Below are 25,031 nucleotides of genomic sequence, written 5' to 3' on the forward strand. Positions count from 1 at the left end.
GTGGCTTCATTCTTCTGAAAACGGCATTTATTGTCTGTCGCTGTTGGACACAAAGTAGAAGGGTGGATTCAATCACAGCAGCCAGAATGAGATGCTAAGGAAAGCTTTATTATCCAAACTTTTCAGCTATTTATTGGGTATTACGATACCGGTTTAACATGATTGGTAAAGGAAACACCACCTCTCTGTCCCACTGGTGGGACAAGAGAAAAACACACTAACCACAGCTGTACAGAACTCTTTTGAGAAAATGAAATTCTTTACAATAGTAGTCCTTGAGTGAGAGATGCTCTCATGAGACTTTCCCTTGGGACCAGATCAGCCACTGACAGGGTGGAACTCTCTCAGAAAAATCAGGTTCACAATTGTCTAAATAGAACAAGAAGCATATATATGAGAAAAAGCGTTTGTGACTAGACTTTACCTTTGGGTTTAGATTGTTGGATCCCCAACTGCCCTCCTTATGATTGTTCCAAATATCAAGGCAGATAGAATCAAACACGTTAAGCTCACTAATGGTAGCTGAGTAAAGTGTTCCTTCAATAATTACCAAATAAGTTTTAAAGGCTGTAAAGCTGTGGGGAAGGATAAGTTTTTTAACCCCTTATGAAGCTGCCCCTGAGAAAATTCCACAAACAGGACACATGCTGTCTGTGACTATCAATAGAAGTGGCAACAGCAAATGGAAGTCAAACCCTCTTAAATAAATTCTAGTCCAGCTCTAACAAAACAAATGTGGGATGTAACTGCAGGTAGCAACCTCAGATGGGAGCTTGGAAATGTAAATACTGTAATTCTTATGGGGGGGCAACTATTGTTGAGGGACCACTAGGTCTCGGAAACAAGCTGTTTTTTGACCCACCAGTTGATGATAAAAATTAGGAAAGTCCATTTGCCAACAGGACATGGATTTTAAAAGGGCATTATTAGATTTGTGGCCAATATGCTTACCACAAGTTACCCCCAAACTAGTCAGAGATGTGTTATGTGAAGGACCATGGTTCCTTCTGCTACCACAAGTTCAAGAAAATCAGTTAAGAATCAAAGTATATGATGATCTAGTTAGAAAAAAACAGTTAATAGATGCATCCCTGGCTAGAGGGAGCATCCAGAAGTAAGGTAAAAATAAATGGCCACCTAAACAAATCATACAACACTATAGACCAGCCACTTAGAATTCTACTGAATTAATATCAAGCGCCAGAGTACCAATTTATACAACTTTTTCAATGTGTGATCAGAGATGCAAGTAGTAGCCACACCTACTAATCCAAAGATGGCTACAAAAAGACAGAAATTAATGTCACTGCAAATAATTGCAAAAGCAAAAAATACCAAGAACAAGAAAATAAGTCAATAATAACTAAAGTTTGTAAAGGCAATTATTAAAAAAATAAAAGAAGGATTGAGAGAAATGACAGATTTGTCTTTACAAACAAGCTGTGGGTCTGCTGGTATATAAAACTAGCACTGAGAGATAAAAGAAACAATGGGAAAAATTCTTCTGACTTATGAGTAGAAAAAACATGTTTGCCTTTACAAACGAACTGTAAGTTTGCTGGTAAATGAAATTAGATATTAAAAGATGAAAGACAGAATGGAGAAAAAAACATAAATTCCATAAGAATTAAAAATCAAAAGGAAATGTTATACATTTGAGGATAATCTTAAGTATCACACATTCTGGGAAGTCTGTACCTCTCAAGTACCTCAGCCTATGGGGAAAGAGAGAAGGGACAAGTGGCCGGGAATTAAGATAAAAAGGAGGCTGCGCCCTCCAAAAATTTGAGAGACCCCAGGGGAATGCCCCATGGACTCTCCCTTTATTTGAATAAAGAAAAAAGGACTCCTCTGTCTCCTTTTTGGACATAAACCTCTGGTGTTTGTGGATTAATTTTCTTGACACCTGTTTTGGTAGGTGAGTGCAGTAGACAGAAGGTGGCACAGGTTTAGTAGATGGCACCTGCCCACAGGGCCAGGGCAGGCAACTGGGTGCTTTCCTGTGACTAGAATAGTTACTGCACTTTCCATCTCCATGAGTTGTTTTTAAAGCAGAGGAAGATGTTTTGGGGAAGTGCAATGAACCCAGCACCATGGGAGTGACTCCAGCATTTCAACATTTCCCTTGAGCTCCATGTCCATGCCTTACGTAGCTGTGGGCTCAGCTGGTCAAAGGCCCAGCCCTGCCTCCCCTTTCAGGGGAAGAAAGAGGAAGAGTTCATCAGGGCTCAATCTGAAATGAAGTTTTGGTGCTTACAGAAGCACAGCTTTGGTAGCAGAGGAACATCTCTGCTCCTGCCACCCGCTGGCCCTTGGAATGCACACACAGCCCTAGTTTCATTTCAGGAGACACCAAGAAGCTTGACAGTCTGAAAGGGCAGCTGTTGTTTCACTGTTGCAGTTCTTGGCTTGTTAAACACCCTCCTAGCTGTACTACAGCCTGTGCTTGAAGACACAAAAGTACCATCCTGGAGGAAAAGCATCAAAAGCTTGACAAAGGCTGAAGGGAGTGCCTTTGATTACCCCTTTTCCCAAGAGGTCTCTTGAGCTGAAGTTGCTAACAAGGACCGGACTTGACAGCCTAGAATGGGTTTATGGTTTTATTTTTTGGGTCCTCAGTCCTGCATGGGATTCAGTAAGTGGGTGCTGCAGAGGCTCCAGCAAGGCATCAGAAACGCCTGCCCCGCACCCAAGGGTGGCGCAAGATCTCCTCCAGCTCTGGCCTGTCCGCGGGGTGCTTGGACAAACACCAGCGGATCAGATGTTGGCACTCTGGGGAGAGAAGCCAGAAAGTGCTGGTCATTTTCAGAAGGCTCCAGCTCAGCTGCTCACGGCGCCCACGGGGCCCGGGCCGCGTTGCGTGTGCTCAGAGCTGCGCCAGCCTCCCAGCCGACTCTGCCCTGTGTGGGAGAGTGGCACGGTGGGACACATCCACCTCCTTCACGGTTGCTCGGGCCACCTCCTGCAGCCAGCTCTTGAGGGCAGATGGATGTCCTGTGGAGCTGTGTGAGGGCCATGCTGGGCTGCATGCTGCCATCTGCAAAAGTCTGCCTTCTTGAGGCCAGATACCAACCTGGAGAGACCTGCTGCCTGAAGAAGGGCTGCCCGAACATGATGTCACGGTCCTCCTGGAAGGGGTGGTTTCCACAGACCATGACATACAGCAGCACACCCAGGGACCAGATGGTCGCTGAATGGCCATGGTAGCAGCCAAGGTAGATCCACTCGGGTGGCCTGTACGCGCGTGTTCCTAGGGGAGATGGGAGAAGGCGCTGTCCAGACGCAGGCTGCTGGCTTTCAGCGCCTGGTGCTCGCCTCCTGGCAGAGGCAGGAGAGGCACCGGTGGACAACACTTCTCCCCGAGGCCACCCCACATCCCCCAGCCAAGTGGCCAAAGCCAAGAAACCATTCTGCAAGGCAAAGAAGGCCAGCGGAGCAGCCCAAGCCCTTGTGGGCCTGCTAAGCTGAGGGGCCAGGACCTGGCTTTTGCAGCTCCCCCCGTCGGCAGGGGCAGCAGCCAGCTCCTGGGGCACAGCATCTGCTGCCAAAGGGCAGCCAGCAGCCAGCTGAAGGATGCAGCCTGCAGCCGAGGAGGGAATGGGGCCGTGCAGTGCCTGGCACTGGGAGCAGGGCCCGGGCTGTGGGCTCACCGGCAAATTGCGTGAAGGCCCGCTCCTGGAGAAAGGTGCTGCAACCAAAGTCAATGAGCTTCAGGTGGCCGCTCTCCAGGTCCACGAGGAGGTTCTCCGGCTTGATGTCTCGGTGCAGGACACCGCAGGCAGTGCAGTGCCGCACGGCCTCCAGCACCTGGCAGAAAAGCCAGCATGCCACCTCCTCACACAGGAACCCCTGCTCCAGCAGGAAGTGCCGGAGATCCTGCGATGGCTCTGGACGCTCCATCACCAGCAGGAAGCTGTCAGGCAGCTCAAACCAGTCCAGGAGCTGGATGATGTTGTGGCAGCCAGAGCCCACCTTCTCCAAGATCACGATCTCCATGGGAACACGGGTGCCATCGGGCTGTGAGGAAGAGACAATGCCTCCAGCAGGCCTGATGCTGCCCTGTGGCTGTGCTGCCTCCTGCCTGGGATGCCCCAGTGCCCTCTTGGGCAGACTCCCTGGTGCTTGGGATTCCTCCTGCCCAGGGGTTGCTTGGAGGTGCCCCCTGCCCGGCCCTACGGTCCGTGTTTGGCATCTCTGGGCCCACAATGCCCCGGCTTGCACGCTCAGCCCATGCCCGCTCCCCCAGCCATCTACCGCCTCCCCCTCCCGGCACCCTGGGCTTATCCCTGCCAGCCGTGCCCCGCTCTGTCCCGCTGGCCCCGCTCACACACCAGCTTGTCCCACTGCAGGACGCTGTCCCGAGCCACGCGTTTGATAGCCACCTGCAAGGCATTGAGAGAGAGAGGCTTAGTTCAAGTCCTGCCCCTCCCCATCCCTCCCCCTCCTCGCACGCCCGGCCATCACGGCCACTCACGGGGCTCCCATCCGAGAGGCGGATGCCTGAGAAAACGGTGCCGAAGCCACCACTGCCCAGCTGCGGACCCAGCTGATACAGCTCCTGCAGCTTCTTCTTTTGCTCTGCGACCAAGACCGAGCCATCAGCCTTGTGCCCAGGAACCTCCCCAAATGCCCGCGAGTGCAGCGGGCCGGGCCAGTGTGGGTCATGTTGCTCTGACCTGCTTCCTGCCGCCTGCCGAGCAGTGGCCAACGCCTTGCAGCCGTCGGGCTGTTGAGCAGCAGAGCTGGGACAGCAGAGCACGGAGAGGCTGCAGGAGCCGGAGTGCAGTGTGGCTGGATGGCACCGTCACTGTCACTGTCCCCGGCGTTGTGGGCTGGACTCTGCTGTTGAGAACGGCCGGGGCTACAGCCCAAGGCTTTGCACAGGGGGGTCCCAGGAGCAGCTGCAAAGCAGACGGGTTTTTGAAGCCGTGCCATCAGAGGCACTGGAAACAGCCAGGGACTGGGCTGCTCTCAGGGGCCATGGCCTGGCCTGGGGTGTCCCTCAGGAGCACTGGGCGAACCTCAGACAGCTCCTCAGGAGATCTCACCTGCTCTTAGAAAGGCCTTTGTGGTAGTCAAGGTCTTTCTTGGGGCAGCTTCCTGGAGATGGAGGAACCTCCTTGGTGTCTTGAGGGTCGTCTCCACCACCAGGCTTGGGCTGTTGGCAGCTGGCACAACTTGCCCAGAGTTCTGGGAGCTGTGGGATGACAACTGCTGCTGCCAGGATGCTTGCTGCTCCGCCAGCTGCTCCTGAGAAGGCTCCCCTGGATTGGGCTGGGCTCCCACTTGGACTTCTGGGCTTTCCCTGGCCACGTCAATGGTCAGGCTTGTACCCTTACTGTTGAAGTCTGGGAGTCCAAGGGAGCTGGGAGAACTGTGCATGGGCTCTGCACCTTCTGCAGGCTGACAGGTCTCCCTGAGCCTCTGTGAGGGATGGAGGCTGTCAGAGATAGCAGAGGCTCCTGGCAGAATGGAGGCTCTCTGACAGCCTGAGGTTCCTGCATGGATGGTGGGTCTCTGCTGCTGTGCCATCCTTGCAGGGGTTGAGGCTTTCCCAGGGGTGGTGGAGAATTTTGCTGGGAGCAGCCTCTTGGGGTGATGGCAGCTTCTGGAGGAACCAGACGAGCCACAGCAGGCCAGGTGGCCTCGGTTCACCAGCTCTTCCAGTTCTTTCCAGAGTGCCTGCCACATCCCAGGGTAAAGTGGCGCACATGTCCCATTGCGATCCCAGAGCAGCAGCATCAGTTCCTGCAGCTCCTGGGCCACTGCCATGCAGGAGCCCCAGCTGCAGGAGCTGTCCAGAGGGATCGCGGGAGCACGTGGCCACTTGCCAGGGGCCGCCAGGGGCCTGGAGTATCTCGGAGCCACAGGGGCTCCTCGGTTCCTCCGTGAGCCTCTAGGCCGGACCCCACAGCGCTTGCCATGGCGCTTTGGCTTCCATGTCTGCTGCCTCCGTGGTTGCCAGTGGCCAACAGCCCACCAGACAGCCACAGCGGCCAGCAGCAGGACAAGCACAGTCATCAGGACAGCACCGTCATCCATGACTCCAGCACGTCCCATCGCGACTGCACTGACAGCTGTGGGTGCTGGCCGGTGTTATAGAGCGACAACGCAATGATGTCACAGTGCTGTGGCCAGGACAACTGTGGGACATCACAGCCCTGCCTCATGCCAGCTCTCAGCCCCTTTGTGCCGTCACGGCCCCTCCTGCCTCAGGGATCAGCAGAACTGGCTCATCTCTGAAGATGGACGTGGCCAGAAAAAGCCTGGAAGTAAGAACGGGAGCTCAGTCCGTTGTTGCAATGAATCATTCCCTGGACCAAATGGTGGCACATCAGGAAGGGTGCTGGTGCCAGCAGTGTCAAGCCCACAGCTCCCAAGATGCTGCCGCACTACCAGCTGGAAACAAACACTACTCTGTGCCTGAAAAAATCCTCCAGAGACAAAGGGAGTTGAAGTTCCTCTGTCTCTGGGAAGCTCTCCTGAACTGGCTGTCGAGGGCAGGAAGAGTTTTTTCTTAGCAGCTCACTGACTTCTGCAGTGCCTCTGCTATAAATAAATCTGGATTTGCCAGGGAGTGCTCATGGTGCTTCCACTGCTCTGGTTTTGACTGGGATAAGGTGTCTTTCTTCCCAATAGCTGTCACATGTTGTTGGGTTTGGATGGGAATGCTGTGGATCAAACAGGGGTGGTTTGCTTTCCACTGAGCAGGACTTACCCTCTTCAAGGACTTTGCAGTGTCCCTTGGTACAATGCAATGTTTTCCACTGGGAAGGGAGGGATGAGTGTTGAAGACAGAGGCAAAGAATGCACTAAACCCCTGTACCATGTCTCTGTCCCTGTTTGTGAGGTGACCATCCACACCCTAGAAGGGGACAATGTTATTTCTACAATGTTTTTTTCCATTCATGTATTTTAAAACTCTTTTTATTGTGTCCCACATTTCTGGCCACCTTCATCTCCAGCTGAGCTTTCACCATACCAAATTTCTCCCTACAATGGCAAGAAACATCTGTGTATTCTTCTCTTGACCTCACTCCCACTGGCCACACAACTTCCTTTTCCATCCTCTTTCCCAGAGAAGCTGCCTGTTCCGGGAGCCAGCCTTCTGCCTTGCCTGCTTGGGTTCCAACATTTGGGAATTGCCTGCTCCTGTGCTCTTAGGAGGTGATGTTTCCAAAGTGACCAGCAATGATGGACCCCAGCAGCCTCAACAACATTTTTTCCTGGGGACCTTGCGTACCAGTTCCCTGAGCAGCCTGAAGTCTGCTCTCCTCATGCCCCGAGCTGAGGTTTTGCTGGCCCTTTTTCTCTTGTCATATGTTTGAACCTAAATTTAGTTGTGGTTGCTGTGGCCAAGATGGCCACCAATCCCCACTTGGCTCAGGGCATGTGGGGCTCAGAAGGAGGCCTGGCTCTGGGGGGGCTAAGCTAAAGAATCCTGGGCTGAGGGGGGGCTCCCCCCTTACTGGGAGGAGGCTTCCTCGGGAGGAAGAAGGGTCTGGCAAGAGCCACAAGGCCCCTGGCCAAGGGACGGCAGCGGGGGATGTGTCCGTAGCAGATGCTGTCCGGAAGGAGCTTTGGGAAGGAGTGGGTGTGTGTACCATGATGGTCATGGATGGGGAGACAAAGAATGCACAACTCATGCTCCAGGTGCTCATGAGACAAACAGCCTCCTTTAATATTTAGAACTCACTTAAATACTCAGTTCAAATTTCCCAGGCTAGACAGCCATTGGCTGATACTTCTTTCCCTGCTCAGCGTCCTGGCCGGTGGTGTGCAGTGGTTCAGACATAAATTAGGCTAGCCACACTAGATTTGTGTTATGTCTAGATTTACTTCATCCAGTCCAGACCAGCTGCACTGTGACACTACTGCAACAATTCACCCTTTTCAGTTAAATTTAAAAAAAAATATAAATTGCTTTTTGTTGTCTTATCTGCAAGGGCCCTTTGCAGACATGATAGCAGGTACAGCATAGGTTTAATTTGAAGTTTTTGAATTAATTTGACAAACTTAGTTCTCTTCTGCTAGCAACATGCTTTGTGTACTAAATTGAGTTTGCAACACTCACTTCCAGGAACTGGCAGGTAAGATCACAATCCTTCAAGCTAACACGCCATGGGTTAACTCCTTATTGTTACAAGTTACAACTTAACATTAAAAACAAGAAACTGCTTAGAACTGACATTATTCTAGAACTCTAGAAACAAGAAACTAAAACATTCAACATTTAGAACCGTGAGAAAAACTCAGCAGAAAAACAATTTGAAAACAAACAGTTTTTAAATGAACTGTCCTTTTCAGGAGTCTCTGATTTCCATGAGGTAGATGAACAAGTTGTTCTGGTCACTCCTCTTCAATCTTCTCCATTACATCCATTGAGGTTCTGTCAGGAGGCTGTTGTTTGTGGTCCCGGGCAGGACATAGAGCAGGACAGACACATCTGGCAGGTACCCATTCTGTTCCAGTGTCTGTGGAAACACAGGCATATCCCCTTCCCCAGGTAATGAAACTCCATGGGCCTTCCCACTTCTTAGTGAGAAGGTCTTTCACCATTACCTTGGGTTTAGGCAACTGTTCATCTCCAGATGATTGTAATGATAGAAAGGGATTTAAAATGACTGGGTTCTGGTGCTTTTCTCATACTGTTAGCTGATTTGGTGTGTCAATAGCCTTAGCTATCTTGCTCTGTGGTGTCTCACCAGACATTCCTGCCTTTTCTTTTTCAGTAATATGTTTTAAAGTGCCATGTGCTCTTTCCACAATGGCTTGTCCCATTGCTATTTGAGGAATTCCTGTGTGGTGTGCTACACCCCAGAGCTGTAGGAAATGTCTTGTTCTCTGTGAAGTGTATGCAGGGCCATTGTCTGTTTGGATGGTGTGAGGGATGCCCAAAACAGCAAAGGCTGACCGCCAATGTGCAATGGCATCCCGGCCCTTTTCTCCTGTGTGCACTGTAGCCCATATTGCTGATGAGAAGCTGTCAGTGGATAAGTGTACACATTGTAAGCGTCCAAATTCAGGGATGTGTGTGACATGGGTTGGGCAGATTTGAAAGGCATGCAGTCCACGAGGGTTTACCCCCAGCTGCAGTGGTGCAGTGTGGCCTTGGCGGTCAGCACAGGTGCTAACAATATTATGAGCCTCTGTGTTTGTCAATTGGAATTGCCGTTGTAGGGCTCAAACACCCTGATGGAAGAAATCATGTGATGCTTTTGCTTGTGCTAGTGTGTCTGGCTGTGGTGCTCTCCAGGCAGGGCTCACTAGCATATCTGCTCTGGCGTTGCCTTCTGTGATAAAACCTGGTAGATTTGCGTGACTCCTGATGTGTAAAATATAATAATGGTAGGTTCTGGCTTGGATGCCATGGCATAGAGTCTTTAGCAGATTGAATAATTGTGCATTATTGTGGGGGCTGGGAAACCAGCTGATTCAGAGATCCTGGCTCTCCCTTGGAGGCAAGGCACTTTATCTCAGAGAGAGAAAAGTGTCACTCCCAGAAATCTTGGAGTTAGTTCTGTTAAACTGTTACACTCCATTGGTGCTCTCCCCTGCCATTCCACCCTGATACATGTGTATCCCAGTTTCCCCCGCACCCCTCTCCTCCCCTATAAATACCCCAGTTTTTCCCCTGTTCGAGGAGAGCTGCTGTCACTGGCTCCCTTTGCCGAGGGCCCTGCTTTAATAAAGGCTAGTTCTCTGCACAACGCCACACAGCGCTCTAGTCTCTCTCTCCGTGTCGCCTGCACGCTGTTGCTGAGCTGAGCTGAAATCGCTCACCAGGCAGAGGATGTGCCTGTGCCTCCGAGCAGTCCAGCCTCGGACCTCTTCTTCCGGGTCATCGCGGCACCCCTGCCACCTCTGCCGCCATGGCACATTATCAATTTCCTTTAACAGTGCTTGGTCTAATCTCTATGTGATGTCAGCTAGAAATGCAGAATCAGTTACTATATTTAGAGGGATATGGGGAAAACGTTGGAAAGCCATAGCTACAGCATGTAATTCTACTAACTGGGGAGATGCGTTCTGATAACTTTCCAACACTTGCCACTCAGCCTCCTCTTTCCAGGTCACTGTGGCTTTCCCTGTTTTCCCAGAGCCATCTGTAAACACTGTAACACCCTTGAAGGCTGTTCTGCTATTCAGAGGTTTAAGAGATAATGTGGTGTCTCCACTTAACTTTAACAATCTCTGGCTTGGTAAATGATAAGCAATTTGTCCTGTGAAATTTTTCAGGGCTCTTTGCAAGGCCGTACTGTTAGTAAAACACCATTCAAAATGTTCTTGTGTCACAGGTATAATTCGTGAAGGATCTCTTGTGTTCAACTGTAAAGACCTGTGACGACATTTGATGATTAACTGTGCTCTTAGCTCAAATACTGTGGGTGCTGTCTTTTTTGGTTGATGAGGTAAAAACAGCCGCTCTAGGATGTGCAAAGGATCAGGCCAGTGAGTGTTCTACTGTCCTAGAATAGCAGTAGGGTGCAGGGCAGCCTGGGCATAGCCGGTGGACTTGTTAGTTTGAGATAGCTTGCTCCACTGTTTTGAGAGCAGCCTTTGCCTCTGGGGTTAATTTTCTAGGGGAAGTTAATTCCGGATCACCTTGTAGTAGGTCAAATAAAGGTGCTAATTGTGAATTTGTCAGTCCTAAATAAGGTCTGACCCAGCTGATGGGTTTTTGTGCATCCTTTAGTGTCTGAATTTTGGTTGAAAATTGAATTGTTTGTGGTTGTATAGTCTGGTTCATTATTTTGAGTCCTGAATATTTCCAAGGTGCTTGCTGCTGCACCTTCTCTGGTGCTACCTGCAGCCCAAATGTTTTTAATGCTTGCAGGAAGCTTGGCTGAATCTCTGAAAGCTCTTTTTTGGTTTGGGTTGCAATTAAAATGTCATCCATGTAATGGTAACAGTATGCCCTTGGAAATTGCTTTCTCACTGATGAGAGTGCCTGTGCAATGTACCACTGGCAAACTGCGGGACTGTTTTTCATCCCCTGGGGTAGGACTTTCCATTGATAATGTTGCACTGTTGCTGTGTTATTAATGGAAGGCACTGTAAAAGCAAACTCTGGGGTATCATCAGGGTGCTGTGGAATAGTAAAGAAACAATCTTTCAAATCTACTGTCAGAATGTCCCAGGAGGTAGGTATCATTGTGGGAGATGGCATACCTGCTTGCAATGTGCCCATGCTTTCTATCACAGAATTGACTTTTCTTAGGTAGTGGAGAAATCTCCATTTATCGGATTTTTTTCTTATTTTTTATGACAAATACTGGGGTGTTCCAAGGGCTCATAGATGGCTCTAAGTGTCCTTGGGCTAGCTGTTCTTGTACTAACGATTTTAGGGCATCTAGCTTTTCAAGGGACCACTGTGGCACCCACATGGGCTGATCTGTAAGCCATTTCAGGGCTGGAGTAGGATAATTTACACCCATCAATACAGTGGCCCCTGTCAAAAATCCCTTCCCACTCTAACCCCCATGCTGACAGAACATCCCTCCCCCACAAGTTCAGTGGCACTGCAGTGATGTAAGGCCGTACTGTGGCTACTTGGCCTTCTGGATTTTTGATTAACACCGGATTGCTGCTCAAACAGCTCTGTGTGGTCCCTCCAAGGCCAGCAACAGCAGATCCTGCAGGTGTGGTAGGCCAGGATGAGTGCCATGTGTTGGTAGAGATAATGGTGACATCTGCTCCTGTGTCAATCATGCCACTGACCTTTATCTGTGAGGGCCTCGCCTGAAGCATCGTAGCAGTACAAACCATATTCGGTCTTTGATCACCTACGACTCGAGTCCAGTACACCTGGGGCTGTCCTGTTGATCCGAAGCCTTGGTCTCCTGGCTCCTTAGAATCTGCTTTGGGGACAGAAGAGTTAAAAGGAAGAAGTTGTGCAATTCTGGTCTTAGCAGGGATAGTCACAGGGGGAGTAGGGGTTGACACCATGGCTTGTATTTGTTTTGTAAAATCAGCATCCGTAACACCTGGGTACACAAAGATACCTTGTAAAGTTGCACTGCATCTCCCTATTAGCGGCGCACTCAGTCCTTGCCCTATGAGCCCGTGGGCCTCGAGAGAGACTTTGTGCACTTGGAATGAGTTTATGGTTATTGGGATTGAGGTGGAAACATCCATGCCAGCTGATCCCCTTGTCCTTGCTGTGAGCTGGTTGTTGCTATATTTTATATATTAGTAAAGGCCTGTATGCACAAACCAGCCTTTGAACTAAGTCGTGATATTAAGGGCTAAAGTCCTTGAAACCTTCATGCAGAAGAGAGAGTAAAGCAAAACAATATCCTTGTGTGTAAGAGAAAAAATGTAAACTGTGTGTGTTAGCCAATAGTAACTTGCTCTGCCTGCAGACCCTGTAGAACCCTATAAAAGTGTGCTAAAGATAGAAATAAACTGGCATTCACAATTACTTCTGTGAAGATTGGTGAACAGCTCAGGGGTCTCTCAATATTTGGCGCTCCGACCAGAGACATCCCTGCGGGCAGAAGGGCTTTGGAGTCATCGGAGTGGATCTGGGCGCTACGTCGTGGGCTCGGATCGGCACCAGATAGGCAGCCTGAGCGCGGTGAGACGCGGAGCGGTTAGACGTGGAAGTAAGGCTGCTGGGGGGGGCCCAGAAGGCAAGGGCGTTTGTAGAAGGGTCGCAACCTTCCCTCTTGCGGGGTGCTGTCAGCATGGATGTGGAATTTGCGGCGGCAGATAAACTGCTTCTCTGCATCCTCGTTAAACGAGGCGAAGCAGCCCAGGAAAGGGACCTGGATATGCTCATTATATGGGCTAATTGTCTTGGGCATTTGCAGTGCTCACTGCTTCTTGCGGGGCAAGAACGGACTGATATATATCGGCTCTGATATGGGAAATGGCAATTACGGAAAAGAGCAAGGACACTGTGTTTCTCGGTCGAACTTGGCAGATTGTAATTAATATGCTGAGGCTGTGAGCTCCGTAATTCTACCTGCGTCACAGCGGCAGATGCCTTTACCTCCCACTGCTGGGCAAGCACTCCTATCTGTGCTGCCCTTGGAGAGAGGGAGGGAGAGTTAGGGAGAAGAAAATAAAGAGAAAAAAAAGTTCCACAGGGAACGCTGAACCAACGAACAGAATCTGTTCAGTTATGGCAGGATGTGATACATCCAGAACTATTTGCTTCATTTTTGGAGTCACTTTTAGCACTACAACCTTATTTAAGTTCCATCTTTACCACCCTGAAAGAAAAGAAGCCTAATTTAGACTGGTTTCCACCCGAACCAGGGAGACATGAGGGAGCAAGGTGGGCGCAGAGAACAAAGGCACCCTGGGGGTAGAAGCAGTGCAAGGAAAGTTCCAAGGCAACTCTGAACAATTACAGAAACAACTGAGCAGAAACAGGTGGCTCAGACAGCTTCAAAGAGAGACAAACTAGTCAAAAAATCTCAAACTATATGGTATCTAGTTCAAAATTCATCCTTGTAATTAGAAGCTGATAAACTGCAATGATCGCTGTTGTTAGCACCTGGCCATGAGAGACTTTTCGTGTAAAATCGCCTGCTTTTGCAAAATCATGCCTTTTCTTCCTCTATCAGCGAACAACAAGAGAGATTGAGAGAAAAAACTGCATTTGTTAAACTTTGTGAGGCTTTTTTTCTTTCTCTCCGCTTTTCCTCGCTGCGAGAGTATGTAGAGAATGTGAAGAAAGATAAGAGCAGAGCTGCAGCAGCGGCGGGGTGGGCAGTCCACCCCCCCGCTCCCTCTCTCGGGGGGGGCACTGAGATGGTGCCTGGTTTGTTGCAGGGTCGTGATTTATTGGTTTTTCGGAGTGTTTTTGTATACCTTTTTGGAGTTAATTTTGTGTTTTAAGTAATTATGAGTTTATGCAGTTGCAGTTTTTAGAGTTTTACTAGAGGAATTATTGTGGTTCTTCGAAGGTTTGGAAAAAAAAAAAAAAAAGTGTTTAAGGTGAATACTAACAGAAGTTGCCTTGCAATAATTGGTTTTAGAACCCAAGGTTAAAACATGGTGTGATTTACTGCTTCTAGGAAAACCTTCCAATTAATGTTATCTACAGAAGAGATTTGTGGTTTAAGAAATAATTAGTCAAGAGAATTTTACTGTACAAGACAAAGTTAAGTTAAGGAACATATTATCTATTTGCTTGTTTTTTCCACAATTTTAATAAGGGAATTTTAATGTGAGTCCTTTTGTTATATAAAACACATATAACTGCATATATACCAATTTGGATTTTAGATTTTAGTTTAAAAATTGGACTTCATGTTTTTGAAAAGTGCTACAAGAGCTGGATGGCAACTTGCCAAATCCCATGTTGTTGTTGTGGTTTTCTCCAGAAAAACTGCACTTTAACATCCTAACCAATTTAAGCATATACTATGCTTATAAATTTTTATTATGAATAAGTATTTTTAGTAACATTTGCAGTTATTGTGGGTTATTCTCAAAGCTAGATGACATAGAATTGTGATGTGTTTGCTACATTTTTATAATCTTTATAGTGAATCCATGTTATTGTTATATTGTGTTTAAAAGGTATATATTAAACTTTTAGTTGTTTTTTTGTAGTAACAGAATAAGATTAAGTTATGTTTTCATTTAATATAGATTAAGTGTTAATAGAATTAAGGATAGTCAGGTTTTATAATGTTTAGGCTTGAATGCTTTTAAGTTAAGTTTTCTAACTTAGATATTCTTTTAAGGTTAAGTTTATTATTTCCTTTTGTCATATGTAATTATTATTGGGTTTAGATATTGTTTAATTTAAATTGTTTTATGTTTTCTTGGAGACACTTGTTTAAACTTCAAAGTATAATTGTTTTCCTAGAGTGAAGAGGACGGCCACAGCTGAGACAGCTGTGATGGAACACTGGTGCACACCTGCTTATGGATAGAAGTGAATGCAGTCTGTGACACCCTTGACTCCATTAGGAGTTCTACTAGTTGTTGCAATCTCTGCAGTTTTTGTTTGTTATAGTTTTCGTTTGTTATAGTTTTCTTATTTTTCAGTGTTTCCAGAATTTTAAGAAGATGTGCCATTGCTGAGGATCAAATGCCATAGGAAAGGCTTCAGATTAAACCAACTGCTGCATGGTTTAATTGGTCTGGTACCTAAGGCTCCTAATCATTTGCTTTGTACAAATGCATTTTAACAGTTTGCTGTACTGTAAGCATCTCATAGCTGCTACTATTGAGAACCTTGTTTTAGAAATGAGTTAAGAGGCATCTTTCCAGTTTAAAGCCTAAGGCCCTGGCCAAGCCTTGACTTTACCTGGACAGAATGTTTGCCAACAGATCCAGATATTTTCTGTCTCAAATCAGTATTTGAGTCACTTTTTGACTCCGCAATTTGACCCTATTAATATGACAGCTGGATCAATTTTGAAGTGGGCTTGGAGAATCATTTTCCGGAGGTGATGATCCAATCCTTCACTGATTTTTTGTTTCTGTTTGTTTGCTAACTATGGGATGCTAGTGCAGTGTTTTAGTAATTAATAGTAGTTTTATAATATATACCCTATTAATAATGTTTAAGATTTAATTGATTTTTAACTAGTATAAGTTCTTATTAATTGTGTATATGGTTTTGTGTTGATGTTGTTGCTTATAACAGAAGTACATCTCATTTTTATTTTTTTTTAAGAAAACGGGGGAGATTGATGCCCTAAAGCATTTAATTAGTATAATTCATTAACTTCAAGGAGAGAAGTGTCTGTGTTTTGTTGGCAGGTTCAGAAAGGTCACCTGTTCATCTGACCAGACTATGTGCCTCTGAACACACGAGATCCAGTGAACAGAGAAGTCATCACACAGCCGTGGTACTCCAGACATGGATCAGAAGTGGACCTGTCAGGACACAGTTGTGTCTGAACACTATATAGACAGTTGCCAACAGAGATTTTATGTTGTTATTATGATGTTGTGTCTCTACCAATTTTCAGGTATCCTTTGTTTTAAGATTTAGAAGGATTTGAAGAACAACTTGAACATCGAAGCCCTCAGTCACCGATCAACTGCCAGCTGACATCATGAGAGCAGTGAACGTTCCAGGACTGAATCGTGCTGGAGAAATTCTGTAGAAGATCTAAGAAGTGTAGAGACTCCATTTAACTGTATATAAAGCAAATTGTAGTTATGTGTTTACCCTTTTAGCAAATTGCTTTCACGCTTAGACTACACATATACCAGAGCACCTGTGTTAAAAGTAGTTAGATAATAGTTTAAGTGTTTAGCTTGTGTAGTAATTGTTATGTTAGTATAAAGTATAAGTATTCCCCCTTCAAGAGGTAGTGTAAGCATCTTTGAAAGTTCATTTAACAATTGAAGTTCTAGCTGTGAGTTTGCAAATATGGTGTCATTTACATGGTAAAATGCTTATGGTAATTGTGTTGTGTATAGTCATGACCAACTGTCTGCTAACTAACATCCAAAAGTGACAGAACATATGGGTCACTCTGGCACATTGAACTAGCCAAAGGTCAATGTGTTTGAGCCTAGCCACCCCTGGAGATCCTTTCGCACCTGTCTCACAGGAGTCCCTGAATGGGATCCTCCAGCATTTAAAGCTTTAATTAGTAACGAGACTCGACTGAATCGATTGGCAGTGTTGCAAGAGTGCAGTCGCACTGCTGGCTTCACATTAAGACAACTTGAAGCCTGTTAGCAAGCAAAAATTACCAAAGTTCTTAATGTTACAACCCTCAGAAGAATTAGATTTGTTATGTTCCACCAATACCTCGGGTGGATGGATAATGTTTGAACCCCCGACAAAAAGTCATTCTAACAAAGTAATGCAGCACTGGGCTGCAGTCAACCCTATAGCTGATCTCGTTACTACCACTGTAAGTAAAGCCTTTATTCGTGGTGCAATCTCACAGCACAATTACCAAAATGATCACCTAGTTCCATATTCCTAATCTGTGGAGATAGAGCATGGAATTAGATTCTTGCTAATCCACATGGAAGACCCTGTTATCTTGGGAAACTCACTTTGTTCCACCCAAGCTTACATCAATTGTTGAATATAGCTAGCAAAATGAAGAACATCAAACAGTCAAAGCGAAGCCTGAATGAATTAAAGTTTAGCCACCCTAAAAAGGCTCGCTTGCTAGACTAGGAAAGAATTAAACTTAACATCCACAATGTTAAGTGAGCTTTCAGGCGATGTGAGTAGTGTATATCATGCAGTACTATGAAATCAAGTTGCAATTGACTTTTTGCTCTTAGCACAAGGACATGGTTGTGGGGAGTTTGAAGACATGTGCTGCTTAGATCTTACTGATCATTCAGCTTCCATCCATGAGCAACTACAACAGCTACAGGATGGGTTACATGTCCTGAAAGAAGATAGTGATCCCATTGGAAGTTGGTTCGCCAGCTGGGGCATCACTAGATGGTTGAGGTCTCTTATGCTAGAAGGGGGACGGACTTTACTTATAATGTTAATTGGGATGACAGTCTAAGTTGTATGTTATCTTATCCAAAGCCTGGTTTGTGCAAAAAGAGAAAGGGGGAATTGTTGCTATATTTTATATATTAGTAAAGGCCTGTATGCACAAACCAGCCTTTGAACTAAGTCGTGATATTAAGGGCTATAGTCCTTGAAACCTTCATGCAGAAGAGAGAGTAAAGCAAAACAATATCCTTGTGTGTAAGAGAAAAAATGTAAACTGTGTGTGTTAGCCAATAGTAGCTTGTTCTGCCTGCAGACCCTGTAGAACCCTATAAAAGTGTGCTAAAGATAGAAATAAACTGGCATTCACAATTACTTCTGTGAAGATTGGTGAACAGCTCGGGGGTCTTTCAATAGCTGGTCACACAGGCTTGTGCTGGAGGGTGGGAAAATACTTGTGTCATCATGTGTTTCCCCTTCACGTTGGGCTTCTCTTTTCCCTGGTCTTTGAGAGATTGCCCATTAACATGAAATTTGGACCAGCATACCTTGGCTGTATGTCCGACTCTCCCACATCAGTGGCTTGCATTGCCACTTCTTTGTCCCTGAGATGTCCCCTGTAGAATGGGCTTGTGTGCACAGTTTATTTTCACGTGGCCTTGTTGTCCATGCTTATAGCAATAGGCTGTGAGTTTAACAGCAGCTCTAATAGAATTGGCTAGCATATCCATGTTATGAGATCCAGTCCCAACCTTAGCGCATGCTGTAATCATCTCCTCCAGAGAGGGATTCTCTTGAGGTAATGCATCTATAATTTTTCTAGAGTCTTGGTTTGCAGTATCTCGTGCCAATTCTAGCATCAATTGACCCCTTTTTTCACTGTTTGTGATTTGTTTTTCCATAGCATCCTGCAAACCTTCTATGAATTGCATATATGTCACTCTATTAGGAACGGCGAGAAGAACGACACAGACTCTCTCAGGAGTCAATCAGGAGAATTTTCTCTTAGTTTATTGCTTCAGGTCTTTTTTCTAGACCGATATGTGGAAAGTACAGAAAAGAAACTCTTACTGGTTAGTAAACTAACACATCACCATCATTGGTCAGTGGGGCTCACCACCCCTCGACCTTCTCCTGCAAGAAAACAAGGAACAGACAAACAGCACCTGCAAGGCTGTTTTCTGTCTGTGAGGATTGTTTTAATTCCTCCTCATGATTTCCCAGGCCACTTTCTCAGGCAAGACTGAGAAAGTTATGTGGCCTGCAATTTTCACAGGCACTGTGCTCCTCTGTTTCACAGTTAGCGTCCATACATATATAACTCATTGGGGTTCTGTCTTATGCTTGAATGGCTTTGGGTTGGCACTGACAAGTCTGTAATTTTTGTTTGAGCTCACATTGCTGAGTCTTTCACTTGGGCTAGAATTGCAGAGTTCAAGCGAGCCTGGGTTTGGAGATCTTCTGTGGGATACAATCCCATTAGTTGAGGAATGCCTGCCCCAAAGCATGGGTCCTGCTGCGAAGTTATTGCATTTTTCAACCCCTGATTCTCTGCGTAAGATCTCCAGGCCGTTTCAAACATCATATACTGCACCAGACTAGAGATTGATTTTGCAAAGTGCTGCATATCATATGGAGTTAATTCACTAGCAGTTATAAATCTTAGCATACTTGCTACAGCAGGAGATCCTAGTCCCTGTTAGCAGCCAGCTGGCGTAGCTCGGAAAGGACTTGCCAGTTAAAGGGTACATATTGATCAGGTGTTGTGCCATTACTTCGCACAACTGGGAATGCTCCTATTGTTCCCCCTCCCTGCTGCCAGCCCTCTTCTATTGGTAAATACACGGGTGCAGAGATCAGTTCAGTTCAATCCCCCCCGCTTTCAACTGCTTTTTGTTTTACCTCCATCCAGAAGATCAGTGGATCTCTAGTGGGGACGTTTTCTGCCTTGAACATCAGTAGGTTTGAAGCAGCTGACAGCGTGGCTAGACGTGCTTGTCCTTCTGGGCTAGTGGTGAGGTGAAGATTCTAGTTCTCTTTGTGGAGATCTTGTGTTTCCTTCTGCTGTGTGGCTTCTTCTGGCTGTGAATGATGTGCTTGTAGCTGTGGCGAAGCTGGAACTGCGCTGGGTGCTGGGTCGGGGTTCGGCGCCGGCACGCTCTTTGAAGCTTCTGGGGCACTTCCGAGTTCGGATCCGGCCATTTTACGTGACGTCATCTCGGGCCCTGCCCCCCGCAGCAGCAGCCTGTAGGCGTGGCCAGTGGAGGCGGATGGTGGGCGTGGCTTCTGGGCTGAGCCAATCAGCTCGGGGCGGGGGTGGGCCGGGCGTTTCCAGGCCGCTGAGGGGTGTGGGCGGCTGCGGTGGCTGAGGGGCGGTGCCGGCACAACCCAGGACCCACCGTTCTCCTTTGTTCTGCCGCTCAGCGGGGTCCGGACACCTGGCAGGGTTGCTACATTTCTCTGGTCATCTCATGCTGCCGTTTCTCTGCCTGGTGGGGTACAGCCTGCTCCCCAGGCTCTCTGGCTAGGCAGACTTGTAGAAAACGGCGCTCTAGAAAGCAGTTCTGGTGAGACAGGTGCGTTTAAAGCAGCCCTACCGCGCGGGACAGCTGTTTGGTGGTGCCGCTCCCTGCAGGGGCTTGGAACGGTGTTCCAAACTGTCTCTGTCCTCTCCAGAGCTCTGTTCCCGCTTTTCAGGTCAGCATTTATTTGTTTCATTATGTTAAAAATAAATCTCTAAGGTTTTAAAACCTTTATAGCATCATCATCCCCTTTTGAGACTGCTATAAGAATAAAATGTCCAATCCGTTCCCACATATTTGTATCAAAAGCCACTTCTTTGGTTGTATCTAAAACGTGGTTCTTTGCCCACGTTATTAAAGCTAATAAAGCTTTTTTTGTCATATCCTGATCACATTTCTTGTACAAAGAGCAATCACACCTTCAGAAGTGGAGGTGGTTGAGTGGATATCCAGCCTCCGTTCGCTCTGGTGAGTATTTTCTTCTATTTGTATGGATAAGGCCAGAAAGTATTATGGATTTTTAGCGATTTTTCGCTGCAAACAGCTTTCTTCACTGTGTGAAAAACGAGGTTCACGTAATTTTGATAGAACTTAAAAGTTTAATAAAAAAAAATACAATTAGGAGAAAAAAATAAAGTATACAGATATGGCCAGCTGTCTCTGCATTCAGCCAAGAGAGCACACCTTACTAACAAAGGATCGTCCCTTAAAAACAGAACCCTACAACATAGCCATAAATTCTCATACATATTCATACATTCTCATACATATTCATACATTCTTCTTAGGATCTTTGGTGTTCTTCTGTTTAGTTTTCTCTTGCCCCCTTCCCAATAGATCAATCTTCTTAACGCCATCGTGATTTACATTCCCTGATACCAGAATTGCAATAAATTCCTCCCCCCAGAGTTCTGGTCACTGCTGTCTTCATCTGGGTATGATAGTTTAGAAATGCAGGATTTCTCTAGCCATATTTTTTTTTTTTCTCTCAGTCTTTGGGTTATGCAAACAAAAGCAGTTTTTATTTTAATACTATTCTATAGCCTAACATATATGTATTATACCACTATTTCTAAGTTTCATCAATAATATAAATAAACTATATTAATAGAACAAAATTTCCATTCTTATACACATAACATTCATTTTAATATTTACGAGAAGCCAACAATATAGTATGTATCTATAACAAATCCCCTCTTTTATTCTTTGTAAATAATTTGTCTTGAGCAATAAACTTTTTTTTTTTTGCTTATCTGCATGTTTTTGGATTACACAGTAATTAGCTGAATAAAACAGAGAATACAACAAAAAAATTAAACCAGCTATAACACACAAAAGGAAGTTTAACTTTTTCCACTATCTTATTCCTAATAGATTATCTTACTTTTTACAGGGAGTATTTTCACTTCATTAAGAAATTTTCTCTATTCAATTTCTGTTTGAGCCTTGCACCCAGGTCTTGACATAAGGTTAATACAGGTCTAGGTTGCTGTGTTGGCTTTATCTTTTTACTTACCACTTGTTCTCTTACCAAATCTTGGTTCTTTTCTCTGGCGGTAACCGTGAAGCAAATGAATTTTTCTCTTTTCAGGTAATTGTTTTTCAGTCTGATACCCCTTGTTCTTAGATTGTCTGTCATCTAATATTTTTCTCTTTACGTATACTAATACCTAGCTTGGATGGGTTATAGCAGTGACTATTGATATTTGTGTGGGTAATAAAAAGGAAGCCCGGTGTCCTTCCATGTAAAGCTTTTGATAGCATTTGTAACATGGCTTTGCTGGCATCTCAAAAGGGAAAAAGATAAGTGACAGAAGAAGGAATAATAGAGGTCCAGTATGGCTTACACCCCCACCAATCCTGCCTATGAGGTTGCAGCTCACAGCAGGTGTTTTATATTCTTCTCAGTGGCGAGTTGTAGTGGCCAATCTGGTCTTGCCCCCTATTTCCTGGCCACTTCCTCTTTCCTGGTCACTTCCTCTTTCCTGGTCACTTCCTCTTTTCTAATTTCTAAGAAAATCCTTTTCGACACCTTTTAACAGTAGTTTCCCACCATTCCTCAGGTATTTCCCACTCAACAGGCACTAGTAATTTCCCATCTGCAAAGCAAAAGTTATCATTTAAGTTATTTTTAAGAGATTTGGCACACAACACTTCCTGCCTCTCCAATGAGAGGCTTAACTTTGTGAACCACAATACCTATTTTTCTCTAATTTAAACACTTATATTTAATCTAGCTAGCATGTCTCGTATTGGGATGGTTTAGACTAGGTATATGATGTGGCACTGATGGAAGTTGTGATTCTCCCCCCTCCTTTATACAAATCACAGGCAAAAGCAAAAATATATGAGGATCTCCCAACCAAAACAGCCCCAATCCACCTGTTTGGAGTGGGAGTTTTCCTCCCCAAGGTGGATATCGAAGGTGTCCCAGAACTTGTCCAGGCAGGACTTGAAACTACTGATACAGGCTTGGTCTTACTTCCCAGTTAGGTGTGATTCTTAGCTCATCCCTTGGATCATTTGGATTGTTTCAGTTCATTACCGCCCGATCTCTGCTTAAGAGTCCAGTTGGTATCACTCGGTTTCGGTGTTACAGTCCAGTCCTTAGGTCTTTTGATCTTATTGGTGTGAATCCAACTTCACTCTTTATTGAGAGACCGCTAGCTATTCACCAGTCTTCTCAGAAGTAAATGTGAACGCTGTTTATTTCTATCTTTAGCACACCTTTTATAGGGTTCTACAGGGTCCGTGGGCTAAGAAAACTACCATTGGCTAAAACACACAGGTCTACGTTCTTTCTCCTGTACACAAGGATATTGTTTTGCTTTACTCTCTCTTCTGCAGGAAGGTTTCAAGGACTTTAGCTTTTAATATCACCACTTATTTCAAAGACTGGCTTGTGCAGACAGGCCTTTACTAATATATAAAACATATCAACAATTCCCCCTTTCTCTTTTTGCACAAACCAGGCTTTGGATGTGACTCATTCTATACTCTTATGAAGACGAGATAACATACAACTTAGACTGTCACCCCGATTAACACTATAAGTAAAGTCCGTCCTCCTTGTAGCACAAGAGACTTCAACCATCCAGTGATACCCCAGCTGCCGAACCAACTTCCAATGGGGTCACTATCTTCTTTCAGGGCATGTAACCCATCCTGTAGCTGTTGTAGTTGCTCATGGATGGAAACTGAATGATCAGGAAGATTCAAGCAGCACATGCCTTCAAATTCCTCAGAACCATGTCTTTGTGCTAAGAGCAAGAAGTCAATTGCAGCTCAATTTTCTAATACTGCATAACGTACACTACTCACATCGGCTGAAAGCTCACTTAACATTGTGGATATTAAGTTCAATTCTTTCTTAGTCTAACAAGCGAGCCTTTATAGAGTTGCCAAGCCTTAATTCATTCAGGCTTCTCTTTGACTGTTTGATGTTTTTTATTTTGTCAGCTACATTCAGCAATTGGTGTAAGCTTGGATGGAAACAAAGTAAGTTTCCCAAGATAACAGAGTCTTCTATGTGGATTAGCAGGAATTCCATTCCATGCTCTATCTCCACAGATTAGGAATATGGAACTAGGTAATCACTTTGGTAATTGTCCTGTGAGACTGCACCACGAATAAAGGCTTTACTTTCAGTGGTAGTAACGACATCAGCCATGGGGTTGACTGCAGCCCAGTGCTGCATTACTTTGTTAGAACGGCTTTTGTTTGGGGTTCAAACATTATCCATCCACCTGAGGTATTGGTGGAACTTAACAAATCTAATTCCTCTGAGGGCTCTATGGTAACATTGAGAACTTTGGTAATTTTTGCTTGCCAACAGGCTTCAAGTTGTCTTAATGTGAAGCCAACAGTGCAACTGCACTCTTGCAACATTGCCTGTCTGTTGTTATTAAAAAAAAAAAAAAAAAAAACCAAACAAAAAAAAAACAACCTAAATCTTTCTTTGGATTACTTTTCAAGAAGGGTTATTTTTCCTTCACTCCTGTTTTAACAAATGAGGCTTTACAATATTCATTTTCCCACTTTTTCACTTGGAACCCAAAGTCCATTGTTCTTGCATGTGGGATCCAAGCTGTTTTGCTGTCAGCTGTGGTCTTGATACAGTTCACATCAGCGTGCTCGCTCTTCTGCTCTTTGGGCTGTCTGCTTGTCTCTGCAGCTGATGAGTTTCTATGTTTTTCTCTAGGAAGTTACTTCTGCTTTGAACCTGTGAATACACAAACATAGACTTTCCTCCAAATTATTAATTGAAATGAATTTTTTAATCTTGTTTCTGAACTTTTGACTAGACGCAAAGAATTCTCTCTTAACTTTGCTTGAGTACTTGTTAGAACAATACCTGGTAATTGATGGAATTGGCTTTGTAAAAGACTTGTTTAAAAAGGACTGTTCAAGAATTATTTGCAATAGATATAAGATCTTTACGTTTTTTCCAAAAATTTAAGATATATAAGGTTTTTATACTTCCGAGGCATAGCCTTGGTCCCCCCCCTTTTTCTTTATATAATTAAGTAAGGTATTTGTTTTTTTGTTATGAAAATGAAAAACCATCAAAGTAAAACACTTGCACATGTATACACATAGGAAATAACACTTTTACAGAAATTAAAAACTTATTAAGAAGATGCATAATTAATATTATGCGATATTAAACTTATCTAAATAATCTGTAATATGAATTGCTAAATGTACTAAATATATACTCTCATCCCAGAGTCTGCCACAGCTGATAAATCAATGGAAGATTGGAAAATCATGTCTGGATAACAATTTTCCAAGCTCACTGTAAAATCCATCTGCTATATTAATTCACTAATTGCCAAGTCAAATTGACCTGAATATTATTTTGATGCAGAAAACTTCTAGGTTTATTGGTAAATTCTCCATCCAGGTAAAGTCAAGGCTTGGCCAGAGCCTTAGGCTTCATCTGGAAAGATGTCTCCTAACTCATTTTCAAAGCAAGGGGTTTAAAAATAGCAGCTATAAGATGCTTAAAACACAGCAAACTTTTAAAAGGCATTTGTATAAAACAATGATCAGATGTTCTAGGCAATCGACCAATCAAACCATTCAGTAGTCAATTCAATCTGAAGTTT

The 25,031-nt window shown here is 45.1% G+C and overlaps 1 long non-coding RNA gene across 1 annotated transcript; it reads right to left on the bottom strand.

The window, feature by feature from the left end:
• Positions 1-9,561: 9,561 nt before the first annotated feature.
• LOC131585161 (uncharacterized) lies at positions 9,562-19,574 on the bottom strand. Its single transcript, XR_009278872.1, has 3 exons — positions 17,823-19,574; positions 12,006-12,178; positions 9,562-11,861 (listed from the first exon to the last, which is right to left on the bottom strand). It is a non-coding gene; the product is annotated as an uncharacterized LOC131585161 (long non-coding RNA).
• Positions 19,575-25,031: the final 5,457 nt, after the last annotated feature.

The sequence above is a fragment of the Poecile atricapillus genome, chromosome 1 (genome assembly GCF_030490865.1).
Source record: "Poecile atricapillus isolate bPoeAtr1 chromosome 1, bPoeAtr1.hap1, whole genome shotgun sequence".
NCBI lineage: Eukaryota > Metazoa > Chordata > Aves > Passeriformes > Paridae > Poecile > Poecile atricapillus.